The following is a 17,503-nucleotide window of genomic DNA, read 5'->3' as shown; positions in this document are numbered from 1 at the left end:
TGATGCTCATGCTTTTACTCCCATACCCCAGAGCTTTTGCAGTCTCAAGAGAGAACCTAAAACAGTACTCGCCATGGAAACTTGAGGCGGTGAGGGACAGGGCACGGGGCCGCTCTCCAGGCACTAATTCAAGTACATTTTCACCTGCAGTTTTCATTCGAAGGCATGGCATTTGGTCTTAAAAAAATTCAAAGATGTTTCTAATCATTATTTTCCAGTCAAAAAAGTCCATTTGTTTCTAATGTAGTGCAGATGGTCAAACACAGAGATGCTGTTTCTCCACCACTGAACGCTTTGTCAGATAACCACTATCATATTCATCTAACAAACACCGTAGAGTGCCCGACCTGCGCCAGGCACCAGGGCTGGACCTGGGATGTGAGGATTCATGGCTCAAAGCAGCTCAGAGTCCAGGGGTGAGAAAAGCAGGAAAACAAGGGGGAAATAGAGTGAGACAATTACTGCAGAGGTAGAAACGGACAGACCTACTAGGGTCCATGAGAGGAGCTCAAGCAGAGGCTGCATCAGAGGATGCTCCACAATGGATGCAGCCCCAGAACTCAGCCTAGTTCTCTCCCACCGTCTTTCTGCCCTTCAGGGCTTCCTGTTTTATCCGCTTTCTCTCCAACTTACTCCCCACCATCCCTTCTATGTAAGCATTCAAAGCACTGAGGTGCTTTTGACAATAAAAAGTATGTACTGCTAAAATGGATTATTGGCCATCTGAGTCATTGTTATATGCCCTAATGTGTAGAACAGTGCCTAGCACATAAGTATGTGTTCCATAAATTTTTTTAAAGGGTTACAGGGACTTCCCTGGTGGCTCACTGGTTAAGAATCTGCCTGCCAACGCAGGGGACATGGGTTCGATCCCTGGTCCAGGAAGATCCCACATGCCGTGGAGCAACTAAACCCATGCACCACAACTACTGAGCCTACGCTCTAGAGCCCGAGAGCCACAACTACTGAAGCCCGCACACGTAAAGCCCATGCTCCACAACAAGAGAAGCCACCACAATGAGAAGCCCGTGCACCACAACGAAGAGTAGCCCCCGCTCGCCGCAACCAGGGAAAGCCCGCGTGCAGCAACAAAGACTCAACGCAGCCAAAAATAAATAAACAAATAAATAAAATTAATTTTAAAAAGGATTAGAAGCCCAATAAAGACTCTTTGATTTATGTTCCCTTCTTCTGTCCTTTTCATAATTTTATTCAAATATGTAACTTCTATCAAGTGTATTCCTCCGAGTTTATATACTTCCCCGATCACACTCCATGACAGGTTATTAGAGGATCTTCCCATCCATAAAAGATGAGAAAAATCCAAGGCATATTGTAGAACATTTGTCTGTCAAGATATGTATCCTAGAATGGTATCCACTAATCATTGCTAATGATAAATTCATCATTATCAGAAGAGGACAGATTTTCTAATTTGTCTACAAATGGCTATCCTTAAATCCCTTTATACATGGCAGAGTCTACTCATTGCAAAGTAAGATTATATTTCTTTGGGTCAGTTCTTAAGATATTCCTGTCAGACTTTCTTTCTGTTCCTTCTTTTACATTTCATAAGCATATTTAAATTAGAGTCTTGATATAAATGTCCTGTGTTTAAATACAAAACATTAAGCAAGTATTTCTCCTGAGGTCTTACATGACCCTCTAAAATGAAAGCATAATAACTTCCTGATGAAATTATTCAGAAAGTCCTATTTTTGAACTGAGAGAATTAAGTTCCTTAGGGTCAATGGCTCTGAGTTTGGTGTTTTCAACCAGAGTTAGGCATGAGTACATGAAATTATAATTACAAAAATCTATTCCAAAAGTCAAAAAAATAGTGTCAACAGTACATAATTTACTTATATAAGGATTTATTTATATTTTTAGTGGCTTCATAATAAAAAAAAAGGGTAAACGTGTGGCCAATCTTTGCTTTATACTTTTAGTGGATACTGGTCTTAATGCTCATGCTGGTTTTGCCTTTAATCCAAGCTGACTTTTCCAACCTGACCTTTAACTTAATATAATCTAAACACTTAGACCAGATATCTTCCGCTTCCGGCTGTGCTAACATCATTTCCATTTGTACATCTTCAGGCAAGCTTTAAAGTGGAGGAAGAGGATACTTTTTTATTTTCATGATGAAAAGGAATGCAAACAAAAAGGGGGATTGCAAAGGACACATACTTGGACCTGATTCACTTAAAAATCAGTAAAATGTGACACAGAAGAGCAGTAAGCTAGGAATCAAGGAAATTAGGATTGTACTCACAGTTCATCATTATCTAAGGAACTACCAGTTGGGCCTTGGTTTTTCATCTGTAAAGCAGGGTAATGGACTGACTAATCTCTAGGGTCTTTCCCCCAGCAATATAATTCTGATTCTATAAAATGTTCATACGTCCTAAAATCTGGGAAGCCGTCATAGAGAACATGATAACCAAACTATCATAGCGAACGTGATAACCCAATGAAATTGGTTTTATTATAACCGTGTCATGTGGTAAACATAAATTTATTATCTCTATTTGACAAATACTATACAATAAATTAAGATGGATGAGATAATATTTAAGTAGTCTAAATAGTAACTAGAGCTTTTCTTAATGCCATCATTTAATGTTACTAAAACCTACACCTTGGTACTCAGCAGGCACAAAGTGAGAAATAGTGCTATTAGAAATGAAAATACTACAAAATAATGAACTACATACATTTCAACAGGCCATCTAGTTTATTTTCTTTTATTAAGACAATTACTTTTAACAAACCAGTGTTGCCCTAAAATTCAGTTTTAAAATGGCCACTTGAAGCCACAAATACTAGATCCCTTTGTGTGTGTGAAAAGACATTCTTAGTGAGGCCTATACATAGCACTTATAATGATAAAAAAATATAACACAGGGATAACTGAAGATGTTCATAACAAAATAATAAACTGGAGAATAAAAACCACATAAAAATGGCCTGGCTTTATTTTTTGGGACCAAAGAGCATGGTAGAATTATAAAAACAAGTTCATTTCACCCTTACATTTCTTATGATGACAATTTAACACTATTTTGGAAGTATGGATCTAAAAGTATATGATATAAATACAGGGAAATGATTTATTGAAGATAATTATGATTGTAAATATGACAAAAATACTTTCCTTTTTCACAATCCATATCTTCATGTACTCACACTTTTATTCCCACACACTTGGGACTTTCCTATTCCTGAATTTACACAGTAGTGAAATCAAGTCTATCTTAATCTGACAATGTCTGTCATCAGCTATATCATGTCTTGGACCATTAAAATATTATTCTTAATTTCCTCAGATATACAAATACAAATTTGCAAAAATAGCCTGAAATATTATGTTCTTTCTCTAGCAATTGAACTGGATATTTCACACCAAGGTCTTAGAGTCCTGGAGCACAGCAGAATCATTCTTGTTCTTTCCTGAGCCATGCCTGTCCCATTAATTTTAATATGAGACATTAAACATGATGATGCTCATATCTTTAGCTATCTCAATTTAACTTTTAGAATATTTTCTTATAATTCAGTTTCCAAACTTCCTGCCAGTGTTGATCTGACCCTTCTGGGTTCTTTTAGACACCATCTTCATTCCACACGAAATCTCCATTCTGATGAAAATGGACTTTCATGGAACCAAGTTTCCTTAAAATTACTTCTTGCTTAAATACAAGACAAGCTTTTTAGAAAAGAATATAATAGTCCTCTGAAGAATGTACTCACTACCATGTTAAAAAAAAAATGTCTTCTTTCTTCTTAGTAATCTTCCTTATTATCTTTTTCCTCACACTTCCCCCATTTGTATATGATGCGAAATCACCTTTCTCCAAGACATTTTTCTTATAGAAAATCCATTTGGAAGTGAAATATATTCTAATATCTCTCCAAATAAAATGTACTTTGTTCCCAATCTGGCTTATAAGGGTTTTACAAAGAGTGAAAACAGAACCAATCTCTTCCCATGGTGGTCGCCTCTATTCTTTAACTACCCTTTACCCTCCTTTGAAGGACCAAAGTCATTCATTCACGAACCAATACCGATCAAGTGCCAGCTGTGTCAGCTCTACCCCTGAACCTGGGGAGGGGGCTCTGCTCTCAAGGAGGGTCCCCTCTGCCAGGAGACAGAAGCGTGAGTCAAAGAGTGATGCCAATAAATAGAAAAATAAAATGCAACCCTGACAAGTGCTATGGAGGAGAGGTGTTGTGTGCAATTACAGCTGGTAATGGGCTCAGTTCTGGGCCCAGCAAGATGCTGCAATATCTCCTTTTACTTCCACGAACCAAATTAAACCAGAAAAAAGGAGAATTTCAGTCTCATCCAAAAATTTAGCACGTTTTTCACATATATCAAGTTCTTGATGACAGACTAATCTATTGGAATTTTTTTCTTGCTTCCTCTCTATTTCTCTCCAAGAAGCATCTCATTCCAAACAAGCTACTCTTTCTAAGTTAGTGGTTTTCAACATTGGCTCCCACTGGAATCATCTGGAGGGCTTTGCAAAGCCTGGGTTCCGCCCATGACAGATTCTAATTTAATTGATGCAGCCTGGGAATCATGATCTTAAAAATTTAACATGCAGCCAAGATTGAGAAGCACTGCTGTATGCAGTGCTTTCTACAAATGCAAGGATCTGATGAAGGAAGATATTATATTAGCTAGTTTATTGTATATATGATTGGTTAACAAATAATGTACAGATATAAACGTTATTCATGGGTGAAGTTTTAGTTTATACATGTTCTTTCTCTTAATTTTTTGTAATTCAGTGATTCATACTGATTTTAGTATGTATATAAATATGATTATGTTATCTTATACATATTTATATAATATAATCATATTTAAGTTGGAGAAGACCAATTCAAATTTAATTACTTTAGGGGATATATGTTGAAAGATATTCTTTGAGCATTACTTAAAATAATGAAAAGGAGATGCTATTAATAAAGAACTGGTTAAATAAACATTGTTACATGATACAGTGGGATAACAGTAAAAATAATAAGGTCATTCTACACATTCTGAAGGAAAAGATGTCCAGGATACACTGTTAAATGAAAAAAAAAATCAGATTTCAGAACTGTTTGAATGAAACCAGTTCTCGTTTGTAATTGTATGTGTATATAGGGATGTCTATATAAATCTCAATAAATCTGTTTATAAATACAAAGAGCGACATCTGGAATCCACACACTGCGGAATGTGGTTACAGCTGAGTGAAGAGTTTCCCTTTTCTTTCATACACTTACAAATTGCTCAGCTTCTTAAAGGAGTAAGCAGGAATTCTTTTATTTGAAAACGCTAGGTTTTGATTTCCACAATTTCTACAGAGCACGATAACTTGCCAGCTTATAAAGAAGATGAAGAATCTTCATATTCAGTCATAAAACAACTTAGAATTTTATATAAAAGTGTGTAGTTTCAGAAGAAAATTGGCCAAGTGGCAATTTACAAAGGCCTTCTACTTACCTGGAAATGTAATATATCATTCTTAAAATGTTATAAATTGGTGTATAACTTTTATTTTATGATGCAAGGTTTTGTGATAGTGATGCCGAGGTATTCCTCCATTAGCCCCAAGAGTTAACCATTACTTGATACATGGCCAGAATATTACGGAGTGTAGACTTCCCTAGCAATTAAACAATATACTTTAATACCAAGTAATCAAAGACAAAAACCTACCAGCTATCCACACACCCAAGTTCACAGTCATATATGCCAATTGCGGGTCCTTAAGAATTTTGCTCAACTTTTTCTAATCAGTCAATTAATAACATCTGCCTTTATTCAGCCAAAACTGGTCTTCCAGTTCTAATTCACTGTGGCTGTCTATTCATCACAGGATACACTAATACATATTCAACATTGTTTGAGTTTATTATGTTCTGCGGTTAGTTGCAATAATTTTACAAACCATTGCACAGAACTGCAGAATAACAAATAAGAAAACTGTGAGTCAGTCAGCTCTAGATACTCCAGATGTTTTTATTTGACAGAGTAACTCTGCTGGGCTTATACAGAAGAGCCAGGCTCCGCCGCTGTAAACCACCCGGTTACTGAAGGTCAGGGTAGGGCCGTACACGGGGGGTGAGGGGTATTCTCGTCTTCCCCCATTGTCCTATCTTAGAGTAGAAATGTGTGAGGAAAAGAAATTATTAATTGCCATTCATTCATTTTCACATTTCTTCTGCCTTCTTTCTCCACCTCTAATCAGTTCAGTTAAAGTTCTTTTTTTTTTTTGCTTTTTTTTTTGCTTTGGCTGTGCTACAAAGCTTGTGGGATTTTAGTACCCCAACCATGGATTGAACCCAGGCCCTCAGCAGTGAAAGTGTGGTGTCCTAACCACTGGACCACCAGGGAATTCCCTAAACTTCATCTTGAAATGACAGCAACTTGGAGTGGCAATATGGCCAAAAAAGAAAAAGAAAAAAAGACAGCCTTGGTTTGCCACTTATCGGGTGTTATGTGCTTCCCTTGGTTTTCTAATATGTGAAATGAATTTAATAATACCTTATTCACCATGTCCCAGTGTGGTGCCTACAGTCTGTGGGGATCCAGGTGGTAAGTAATTAACATTAATATACTGCTTTTGTAAAGTCATGCCATGAAACGTATCTGTATAAAGTTCACGTCATAACTAAGATTGAAGTTACCAGGCTGATGCTAACAAGTAAAAGTATTTGGGCTACTGTTATATCGATATCTTGAATTCTATAAAAGTTAACTCATTAAATTAGTTGAGGGATAGCAACAATCCCCTTAACGTGTTAGCAATATTTGGTCTTTGATTCTGCTGATGACATGAGAAACTGTTTCAGGTTGGATTGTTCAATGCTGAGCAGAGAGGATGGGAACATCTAAAGACTGCATTAGCGTCGTGTACGTGATTCTACGATTGTGTTTGTAATGTGTGTTATATCATTTCACACTTGATAATATTTAATCTTTAAACTCGTGTTTACATTATACATGTGAAACTGAGCTATAAGACATCTGTATCAATATATATGGAAAAGTTCCTTAGAGAAGTATATTTTGATTTGAACAACCCAAAGTTCATGTCTACACTGGCTGAATCAATCAAAATTTACCAATTCTCCATCTGATTAAACATGTAATGGAGTCTATGCCTGTTATAAAGAAGCACCAGATACACCAGCTTTAAAATCACAGAAATAAAATCTGTAAAATAATATGTAGGTAAGACGATGACATGGCTGACTAAAGTCAAAACCACTCAGACTAATGCTAATTCTTAGTTTTGAGTGTCTTTACAAAGACCTAACCTTATTTTGGTGTCTAAATTTTTCTCCATTTCTTCAAATTAGATTACATAGAAAAGCAGTTATTATCTTAAACAGTTGGACTATTTTGTGCCTTTGCTTCACTCATAAATTCTGCTGAGGATGTTATAATTTATAATATCAGCCGACATTGTTGTTATGTGTTTCACCTAAGTAGTCATTTTTCACAAACCATGTCAAACAAATATTCCAACTTAACAGGACACCAGTTATTTATTAAATCGTTTTTCTCAACTGCATTTATACTTGAATTCCTGCTTTGCAGCTTTTTGACAACCACGTGTCCCATCCATCTTCCACCACAACTGCTGATTCAAACAAGAGAGAAGGAAAATAACATTTATCAGATGCCTGACCCTTTCTTAACTTCTTTTCTCGTAAAAACTCTGTGAAGTCTTATTATCTCTATTTTACAAATGACGAGTGGAGCTCTGACTCAGACGTCATCACATTGATTTCACTCCCTTGCAGCTAGAGAGGCAAGGCCAGGGGTGGACTCACTCAATCAGAGGGCCCAAATTGACAAATCCAGTTGTTGAAAGGTGTTATCTTGCCACAATGAATGATGACAGAGAAACCTCAAAAGTGGAATTAATAGTCTTCCAAAATTATTCCCAATTACCCACCAGCACTGTAAGAAACATATTGCATGTTGCCATCTTGTATAAGCAGTTACCATGCATTGATGCACACACACAAGAGTATCCAGGAAGCACCCACCGGGTTTCACCTGCCAAGACTGCCCTGCACAGTCCCTGCCACTGAGACCCTCAGACCCTGTTACAGAACATTCTTCAACAGGAGGACACTGAACATCTAAAAATAAGAGGTGGTGTGTCATTGATGAAGGCAACACCGACAAAGACATTTCTAGCAATATTTTCTTGTGTATAAAACAAATGAAGGGAGAGGGGAATGCAGAGACAGGAACAAACCTTTATATTTGATCGACCTGTAATAAAGTTCCCTTATGGGGACTCTTTCGTATTCTGGCACAAATTATTTATTGGTCCCTGCAACGACAAGGCTGGTATTTTCCCATGTTGACATTAAGTATGTTGTAGAGCTTAGTGTTTGTCTAAGTACAGATCATATGTCAGCAAATTAAACTTGAAGTGTTTCAACAAGAGCAGCAAATATGTCTTTAAAGATGACGTTACCAAACTGGTTATTGGGTCAGCAGGGCCTGTTTCCCTTAAAGGGTGGCGAGTACTATGAGCTTGGACTTGGTAACATGCCTTCTTTCAAAACAGATTTGAAAGAATATTATTCAGCTACAGAAATGAATGGCATTTTGATACATGCTACAACATGAATGGGCCTGAAAACCTTATGCGTGGTGAAATAAGCCAGACACCAAAGCACGGATATTGTAGGATTCAACTTATAGGAGGTGATGAAAATTGGCAAGTTCATAGAGACAAAAAGTAGAATAGAGGTTTGGAGGTCAAATAGGGGATGGGAGGAGGGGGTGAAGGGGGCAGTTATTGTTTAACGGGTACAGAGTTTTTGTTAGGGATGAAGAAATGGATCTGGATGTAGACAGTGGTGCTGATTACCTCAACTTTGTGAATGTATTTAATGTCATTGTATTGTACACTTATGAATGGTTAAAATGATAATTATTTATATCTGTATTTTACCACAAGAAATAAAACAATTTGAGGAAGGAGATGCACACAACGACACGTGTGTGTGTGTGTGTGTGTGTGTGAAAAAGTGGAACTAAGTAAAAATAGGAGAAAATAGGTGAAATTGGGTCGGTACACTTGCCATATGCCAACACAGTGGTTAAAGGTAAGATGCAAATTTTGTTCCGATTTTCTTAACAACCAAAACAAAAATCTACAATATCCATAACATAACAAACAAGGCAATTGCCTGGGAAAAGCAATGGTAAAGAAACCAGAGAAAAGTCACCAGGGATTCTCATAAAGGAAATACAGCATGATGTGGTGGCCACTTTCCTCAACTGCATTTGCATAATAGAAACCAAAATAGGTTCCTTTTTTGTTGGTATTTGTATAAAATGACTATTTTTTTTATATTTGTGGTCCCCACTAGAGAAAATGTAGTATGCAGGCATTTTTTTTTTTTTAGATTCTGAATGATTCAATAACTGTGTAGGAAAAAACATTCCGTAATTTGCCATTTCTTTCCATAAGCAGTTTTGGTTTCCACGCCTGCTAACGCAGCAGGCAGACTTCTTCTATGGCCAAAGTGCAGGTCAATGAGTGTGATTCTACAAGAGCGCCACATCATGGGGTCCACATTTGTGAGTCACTGTGCCCAGCACAAGTCATAGCAAAGGGTGTAAAGGTGGTTGGAATTATCTGGAAATTTTAATACACTGTATTCGAAAATAAAAGTTGGAAACGTGAACTTCCCTTTGCAAGCAAGTGGCTGAAGGATGAAATGTATTCAAGACCAGAGATTTGCTTGCAACCTTCAATGAGACCAGAGGGAGAGGCTCCTGCCTCGGGTGCAGCAATGAACTTTTCGCCAGGAATACAAGGAGGATGGCCTTGCTTTGGGTTAATGGGGATTATAGATGCAAATCATTACCCACTAAGCTGAAATATGTCTCAGAAAAAGCAAAGAAGTCCTTTTTTTAGTTAGAACACTTTACATTTGACCCTTGAACAACTCGGAGGTTAATCTGTCTATAACTTATAGTCAACCCTCCTATCCGAAGTTCTGCATCTGTGGCTTCAACCAACCACAGACAATAGTGATGTTATTTACTATTGAAAAACATCCACAGACAAGTGGACCCAGGCAGTTTAAACCCATGTTGTTCAAGGGTCAAATGTATTTATTGATATTTGTTTGTTTGTAAACAGTGGTCACGTCTTTTTCTAGTGTTGAGTTTTTAGCTAGGAAAAACATAAGTATAAATTACTTTTATGAAGAAATACCAAATACAAATATAAAACTACAGTTGATTTCATTGTTTTAATATTTTTGTGGAAAACCATGAGTTCCATGTCCTACTCCTCTGTCATCTTGATCCCCCATCCAAGTACATTGTGTAAATAAGCTCCTTTAGTGCTGGTTATTTAGGCAATAGATCAAAAAGTCAACTGGAGAAAGGAGGTGACTTGAAGGATATTTTATTCAGTTTTACTATTTAGTCTCAGAACAACAATGCCTCATTTATATAAAAACACCTGAGGACTGAGTTAGTTCTCAAAAATAAAATTTCCATTAACTAAAATTTACCTATGTAAGCACCAAGAGTTTATTCATTTAACTATTCGGGTTTAAAAAATCTGTTTATATTACACATACCTCTAAATTTTGGGGTCACATGTTTTACAGTAAATTTTAAAATTTGGAATAATTTTAGATTTACTGAAAAGGTGTAAAAATAGTAGAGATTTCATTACCCTTCACCCAGCCTCCCTTAATGCTCCATTGTACATAGAATATTATATTAAGAAATTAGCACTGGTGCATGACTATTAATTAAACTGCAGACTCGATTTGCATTTCACCAGTTTTTCCACTACTATTCTTTTACTGTTCCAAGAGCCAATTCAGGGTCCACAATGCATTCAGCATCACTGAATCTTAAACCAATATTTTTAATGTAAATTGATCTTTTCTTAAAGACTCATGTTTCAATATTATAAACATCAATTATACTATACCATACTTTACTGATTCCTTCAGGGTTTGCTGAAATGAGTTGCACTCTTTGAATCTCATACTAACTGGCCCCAATCAGCTATAAATTTGAGTACATTCTCATGTTCATGGTGTTTGCACTGTGTTTTCTGTGCTGGTGATAAAATACTGCTGTTGAATTGTTCAAAAAGTTGAAGCTGTTGTGATGATTGTTATTGTCATTGATGCTGTTTTGCTATCGTCTATCAATTGTGATTTCTTAGTTACAAAATCCAATGGCATATTTTCAATTCTTGTTTGTAACCTCTTTGAGTCCTTTGATGCAATTAAATAGAGACTTTCATTCAAAAAAATTTTTTTTCTTAGATTCAGGGACATTACAGTCTCCTGGGCTTGCTCTGTGGTGACCTCACTCCCCCTTATTTGCCTTAATTTCTGGCTATTTCCCCTCACATAAGAAAAATGTGTCACAAAGACTCTCACTGGTATTATTTATTTCTCTCTCACACCCACCCTTTCCTTGGCATCCTCACCTGGGCTCACGACTCCTGCCATCAGCACTGATGACCCCCAAGAGCCAGGCTTACACTTCAGATTGCCAGCTGGATACACTGAAACTGACCTGATCATCTTCCCGCCCATCCTCCATCCTTTCCTTCCTCTGTCCTCAGTTTATGATGTCATAAATAACACCAACTTCATCATTTTCTGACTCTCCTTTATCTTCTTCTCAATACTATGTGCATCCAATCAGTTGTCAACATCATTTATTGACTGAATCTCTGCTAGATTTTTATTAATTTTCCCCATCAATCCTTTTCCAATGTCACTATTTTCCCAACCATGGTGGGTTTTGTAAGTTGTAAACTGAATGTAAATCACTCTCTGTCTGTGCTGTTAACCTGTCTCTTCCCCAGACTCTTCCTCCTCTCCCCGTTGGACCTGGAGCTGCATCATTTCTCTTCCCAAAGCCCACATCTGATGGCGTCATCTGTGTGCCTTTAAGTCCTGCTCTCCTCCTTGCTGCCAGGGGAATGAAAAGCCTTTGTTTGGCATTAGATTCCTTTCATCTAGTCCCAGGGGGTTCAGAGTGAGAGGAAAAGACCAAATCTACACATAGAATAGGAAGCCTTAGGTCTGTATGCATAATTTAGCAATATTTCTGCAATTGGTACTATAATTATGAAAACCAAGCTTCTCAAACAGGATTAAATCAAAGTAGTTTAGATGCTCAGATACTTAAATTCACTAGAACAGGAACTCCTTGCTGAGTATTTTAGGCACTCTGGTTGTGCTGCAGGAAACACAAAGGTCATCAATGTAGGATGGCACTGACCCTCATAAAACCTAAATCCAGCAAAAGAAGCCCTATATTTGTAGCATATTTTATGTTTCCTAATATTCGATTTGTTTGGATTTGAGAGGCCAGCAATCAGAGGTCACTTCTCCCTAAAGAGCTATGTTTGCTCAATAAAGAGCAGAAAATGAATTATGGTGTCTTGGATACATCTCAAAGCTGTTTGGCAAAATGAGACGGAGACTATAACAATTTCCCACCTGATTCTGATCATTTTATAGAGTGAGAAATCTGTATTTTATAATCACTAAACATTAGGCAGCATTGGTATATGAACATATCTATGTAGCTCTTACTTTAAATACCAATAGAAACGTCTAAAAATGAATTGACACCTTTCTTATTAAAGGTTCATATTTAATCTCACCTTAGTTCCACCTTCAGTTATTGAGAACTAATTCATCCTAACCTTTTCACTTAGTATTTTTTCATTATAAGCTCCTGAATATTTGAAACACACCAAAAAAAAAGACAATTTTATAGTAGAAACACACTCCACCTGGGCTATGGCAAGGCCTGGAGTTCATATTTTCCTAGTTCCAGAGGAGTATAAAAGTCATCCTCACAGATGAACAGAAATATATAAATATATATACGAGTGCATGTGCGTGTTTGTCTATACATACATATATATTTGTGTGTATATATATATAGATGTATGTGTGCATATATATGTGTGTGTATATATATACATGTATGTGTCTGTGTGTGTATATACATATATGTGTCTGTGTACATGTGTATGTATATATAAATACATATATATATGTGTATATATCTGTGTATGTGTATGTGTGCATAGATACATATGTGTCTGTAAGTATGTGTGTATATAGAAATATATATGTCTGTAAGTATTTGTCTGTGTATGTGTGCATGTGTATATACACATACATATATATCTGTGTATATATATGTATGTGTGTATATATACATATATGTATCTGTAAGTATGTGTGTATGTGTATATATACATGCATGTGGCTGTATGTGTGTATATATACATATATGTGTCTATAAGTATGTGTATATGTATATATACATGCATGTGTCTGCATGTGTGTATATATACATATAGGTGTCTATAAGTGTGTGTATGTGTGTATATATACATACACATATATCTGTGTATATATATGTGTGTTTATATATACATGTATGTGTGTGTGTTTGTGTATATACATACATACATATCAATGTATATATATATATATATATATATATATGTCTGTGTGTATATGTGTGTGTGTATATATACATATATGTGTCTGTAAGTATGTGTGTGTATGTGTGTGGTGTATATATACATACATATATATCTGTGTATATATATATATGTGTGTGTGTGTGTATACATATGTGTGTGTGTGTATATATGTATATATCACATCCCATTCATCCTGAAACAGGAAGGGCAGGGGTCTCCATGTGTCCTAAAATGGACCTTGGAGAACTGAGCACAGGTGGTCAGCTGGCCTTACTCCCCTCCCCCAGCAAGGATGCTCACCTGCTCTCTGAAAGAGCTGGTAGGTGGAGATATGCATGGAAACCTGGTTATCATTTTCTAGCAGGTCTGAGCAGTTGGGGAAGGGAGCATCCCTCTCACCCCACACCCTGTGTGAACCTGTGTGCCCTGGGGAGTCCTCAGGAGCCCAGGAGACCAGCAGATAGGAGAAGGTTCAGGGCTCAGGGGAAGGCTGGGACTTCACAGACTGGGAAATGACTCTTACATGCTGAGTATCAGAAATCACATGACACAAACCCATATGTCAGAAATCTTTCTATAAATTTTTTCTTTACTTTTTCTCCTTTACTTCTTAAAGGGAGATCTGGAGTCATTTCTAAGTCCTTTGAATAGTCCCTTAGCAACCATTTTAAATAGGATTAGATGCAACTGTTCTCTATTTAAGGGTGCTACATTATAAAAATCCCAGTTTAAATAGAAACACACTGGGGGATCACGTATAGAGTATATTTTTCAAACACTTTTAAAGAAGATTATAAAATTTATAAAAAGATAAACTGATTTTCCCAAAACAACATTGGAGTCTAAAAAAAATCAGTGTTTGTCAAAATCTACTTGGTGGTCTACCAGCTGGCCTGTCCTTCCAGCCTCCCCACCAACCCATGAGCATCCATGAAAATTAGTCCATTTGTCCTAGTGATGGATGAGATAAGCTGAGCTATCTCCCAGGAACATTTTATCCTAAGACCCTGTTTACAAGTATTTTGCCATACAAAATTATATTCCTAATCATTTAAATGACATAGAATACTTTACCAAATAAGTATAATGTCTTTTAATGCAAACCACACAACTTAGAATTCCAAAATGTTGTGGCTGTATTAAAGCATTAGCATACAGATTTAATAATCAGATAAGGGTGGCTTTTGGTTAAATAAAGAAAATAAGTCTGAGTTTGTTTCCTTTAAAACATTCAAACTATATCTGATTGCAGTCAGTTGTTTTCAGAGCAAAGGATAGTGCGTGAAATTCAAGAAGCTTGCATGAAGTCCATTTTTCACATTTGTTTTTACCAAGGATTTTGTAATAAAGATATTTGTCTTTTGTTTGCAAAATAATACCAAAACAACAAATCCTTCTTTCCCATGACACTGGGTTCACAGAAGACAGCAAATCCTTCTCTCCCTTAAAATTCTATGTATTTTAATAATAGATTTTTCTGTTGGGCAGTATGATTCAACACGTGACATAATACTTACTCAATAAATATTTGTTCAATTAAATTGAATGTTTAAGCTTGTGTTCATTTCTAAGGGCTAATATTTGCCAAGACCTCTGAGAACTTTTTTTTTTTTTTTTTACCATTAAATAGGTTCCCTGTCATTACAAGAAGTAATTGTTTGGGGAGGATTATGGAACCAGCCTTGGGAGTAATGTTATGAAGTTTTAAATAAATAAGTTAGCACAGGAAAAAAGGCCATTAAAGCTAAGAGTCATTACAAATAGATATATTTATAATAATTGAATAGAAATTATGATAAACCACAGCAATAAAAAGGTAGGATATTTAAACTATATTCCAGTATTTTAGGTATCAATGTTTTGTTTTTTGCTGTTTTTGTTTTTGTTTATTTATTTATTTATTTATTTGGCTGCGTGGGGTCTTAGTTGTGGCACACAGGATATATGTTGAGGTGTGTGGGATCTTTTGTTAAAGCATGCGGGCTTCTCTAGTTGTGGCATGCTGGCTCCAGAGCAAATGGGCTCTGTAGTTTGTGGCACACCTGCTCTCTAGTTGAGCCGTGCAAGCTCAGTAGTTGTGGTGTGCGGGCTTAGTTGCCCTGCAGCATGTGGGATCTTAGTTCCCGACCAGGGATTGAACCCACATCCCCTGCATTGGAAGGCGGATTCTTTACCACTGGACCACCAGGGAAGTCCTGGTATCAGTGTTTTATATTTGCTTTATGGGAGACACAGTGTTGCAGGAAACAAAGAACCCAGGGAAGGAATGAATGGTGAGAAATAAAGAGTTAATTTGAGGGTCAGGGATTTTGTGTCCAAATGTTTCATAACAAAACATATTTTGACTAAGTGAAAAACGTATTACCTAAAACAACAAAAGAACCAGCTCTGGCTCTTTGAAATACATTCTTATATTCCCTTATGATATAAGTTCTTAGACTACAGAAAAGGCAAGGTTGAGTGCCAGTGTTTTAAACCTATTTCTTCATCTTCAGATTTTTTTCTATACCTAATTCCAAATTCTCCTGTGTACTCAAATGACTTGTATGACTCGTTTCAGGATATGAGCTTGAAGATTTAATAAAAATCTTCTATGGGGGGGGAGCAGCAAATATTTGAGAATGTAAGGCCACTCTGTCTGACACTGAATATGAGCGCTGGCCCTGGAAAGGAGAGAGCATTTCCTCTATTCCATAGACGCACCACTGAGAGGAGTCCATGCTCCAGGGTCTTAAGTGGAGATGTGATGAGGTCAAGTGTAAGAGAAACAGCAAGGCCAGGTTCAAACAGAAGCCCTATCAGGGCTGCAATATGTGTTCCTTCTATACACTGATGTGCCAGGGCCAGATGATGCCTCATACTTTGCAAGCATCACCAGATTTTTGACAAATAAATGCTCTTCAATCCTCCACCATTAAACTGATGTGTGGTAATGAAGAAAAGGTTTCAAAATTTTTGCAAGTCTCTGGTGAATGAGACTTTATGAGGAAAAATCTAGCTGATTTCTGCAGAGGTAATCCACCCAATGGATATCCAAGGGAAGAATCTTTACCAATGAACATTTTTATTTCCAGTGCTAAATCCACCAAGAAACAAGAGTATGAGTATCTCAGGGAAGCTTCTTTCCTCTGCTATGGCTAGTTGACCACAAAAAAGTACATTTGAATCCTACAAGCATTTAACTTATGAGAATTGAACCACATGTATGTGATAGAGATTTAGACAAGATTGGTTAAATAGTGGACAAGAATCCCTTCACTGATCCAGTTCTCTCCATGAGCATTTACCCCAAGTGAGCATGAGAATTTTCCACCCAAGGGCAGCCTCAGCTCCTAGGTGACTCTCATCCACAGAAGACCTCTCCAACTGAGGGACACTGGTAGACAATGAATCCAACAACACCCAGGCACACATATTTTATCCAACATGGACCTTAAAGCACAAGCCGACTGCATCATCTAGTGCTCGGCAGAGCTGCATCCTCCAGGGCCGGAAGGTGGACACCTGTGTGGATGTGACAGAGAGGATGTGTTTGCCTTCATTGTGGATCCTTCCAGAGGAGTTTTCAAAAGTAATTTCAACAATACAGTAAGTCTTCTACACACGAACCTCCAAGGTGTGAACTTTCAGAAATGGGAACGTGCATCTGGTTCCAGCAAGGAACCAGAACCTGTGCCATCCACGTCAGGCGTGAGTGAAATTGCAGCTTGCCCTCCGTCTCCTTTTGCTGACGATCCTTCAGCTCTACCATCTCCCACCTCCTCTCCCTCCTCCAGTCAGTAACTCTTCCTGCCTGTTCACTCGATGCTAGCCCCTGTGTGCCAGCTGTTGTACTGCACTACTGTACTTTTCCAGGGACTGTACTGTAAGATTAAAAATGTTTTCTTGATTTTTTTTGTGTTTGTTTCTTATGTATTATTTGTATGAAAAGTATTATAAACCTATCACTGTACAGTACCGTGTAGCCGGTT

General features: G+C 37.1%; 1 protein-coding gene across 2 annotated transcripts in view; it reads right to left on the bottom strand.

Moving 5' to 3' along the window:
• Positions 1-17,503, bottom strand: part of RIMS1 (regulating synaptic membrane exocytosis 1) — a 480,747-nt gene that overhangs the window by 436,728 nt on the left and 26,516 nt on the right. The window lies entirely within an intron of this gene.

Source organism: Mesoplodon densirostris, chromosome 12, assembly GCF_025265405.1.
Source record: "Mesoplodon densirostris isolate mMesDen1 chromosome 12, mMesDen1 primary haplotype, whole genome shotgun sequence".
NCBI classification, from domain to species: Eukaryota; Metazoa; Chordata; class Mammalia; order Artiodactyla; family Ziphiidae; genus Mesoplodon; species Mesoplodon densirostris.
Note: the sequence above shows the minus strand (reverse complement) of the source record. Positions and strands in the feature narration are given on the sequence as shown.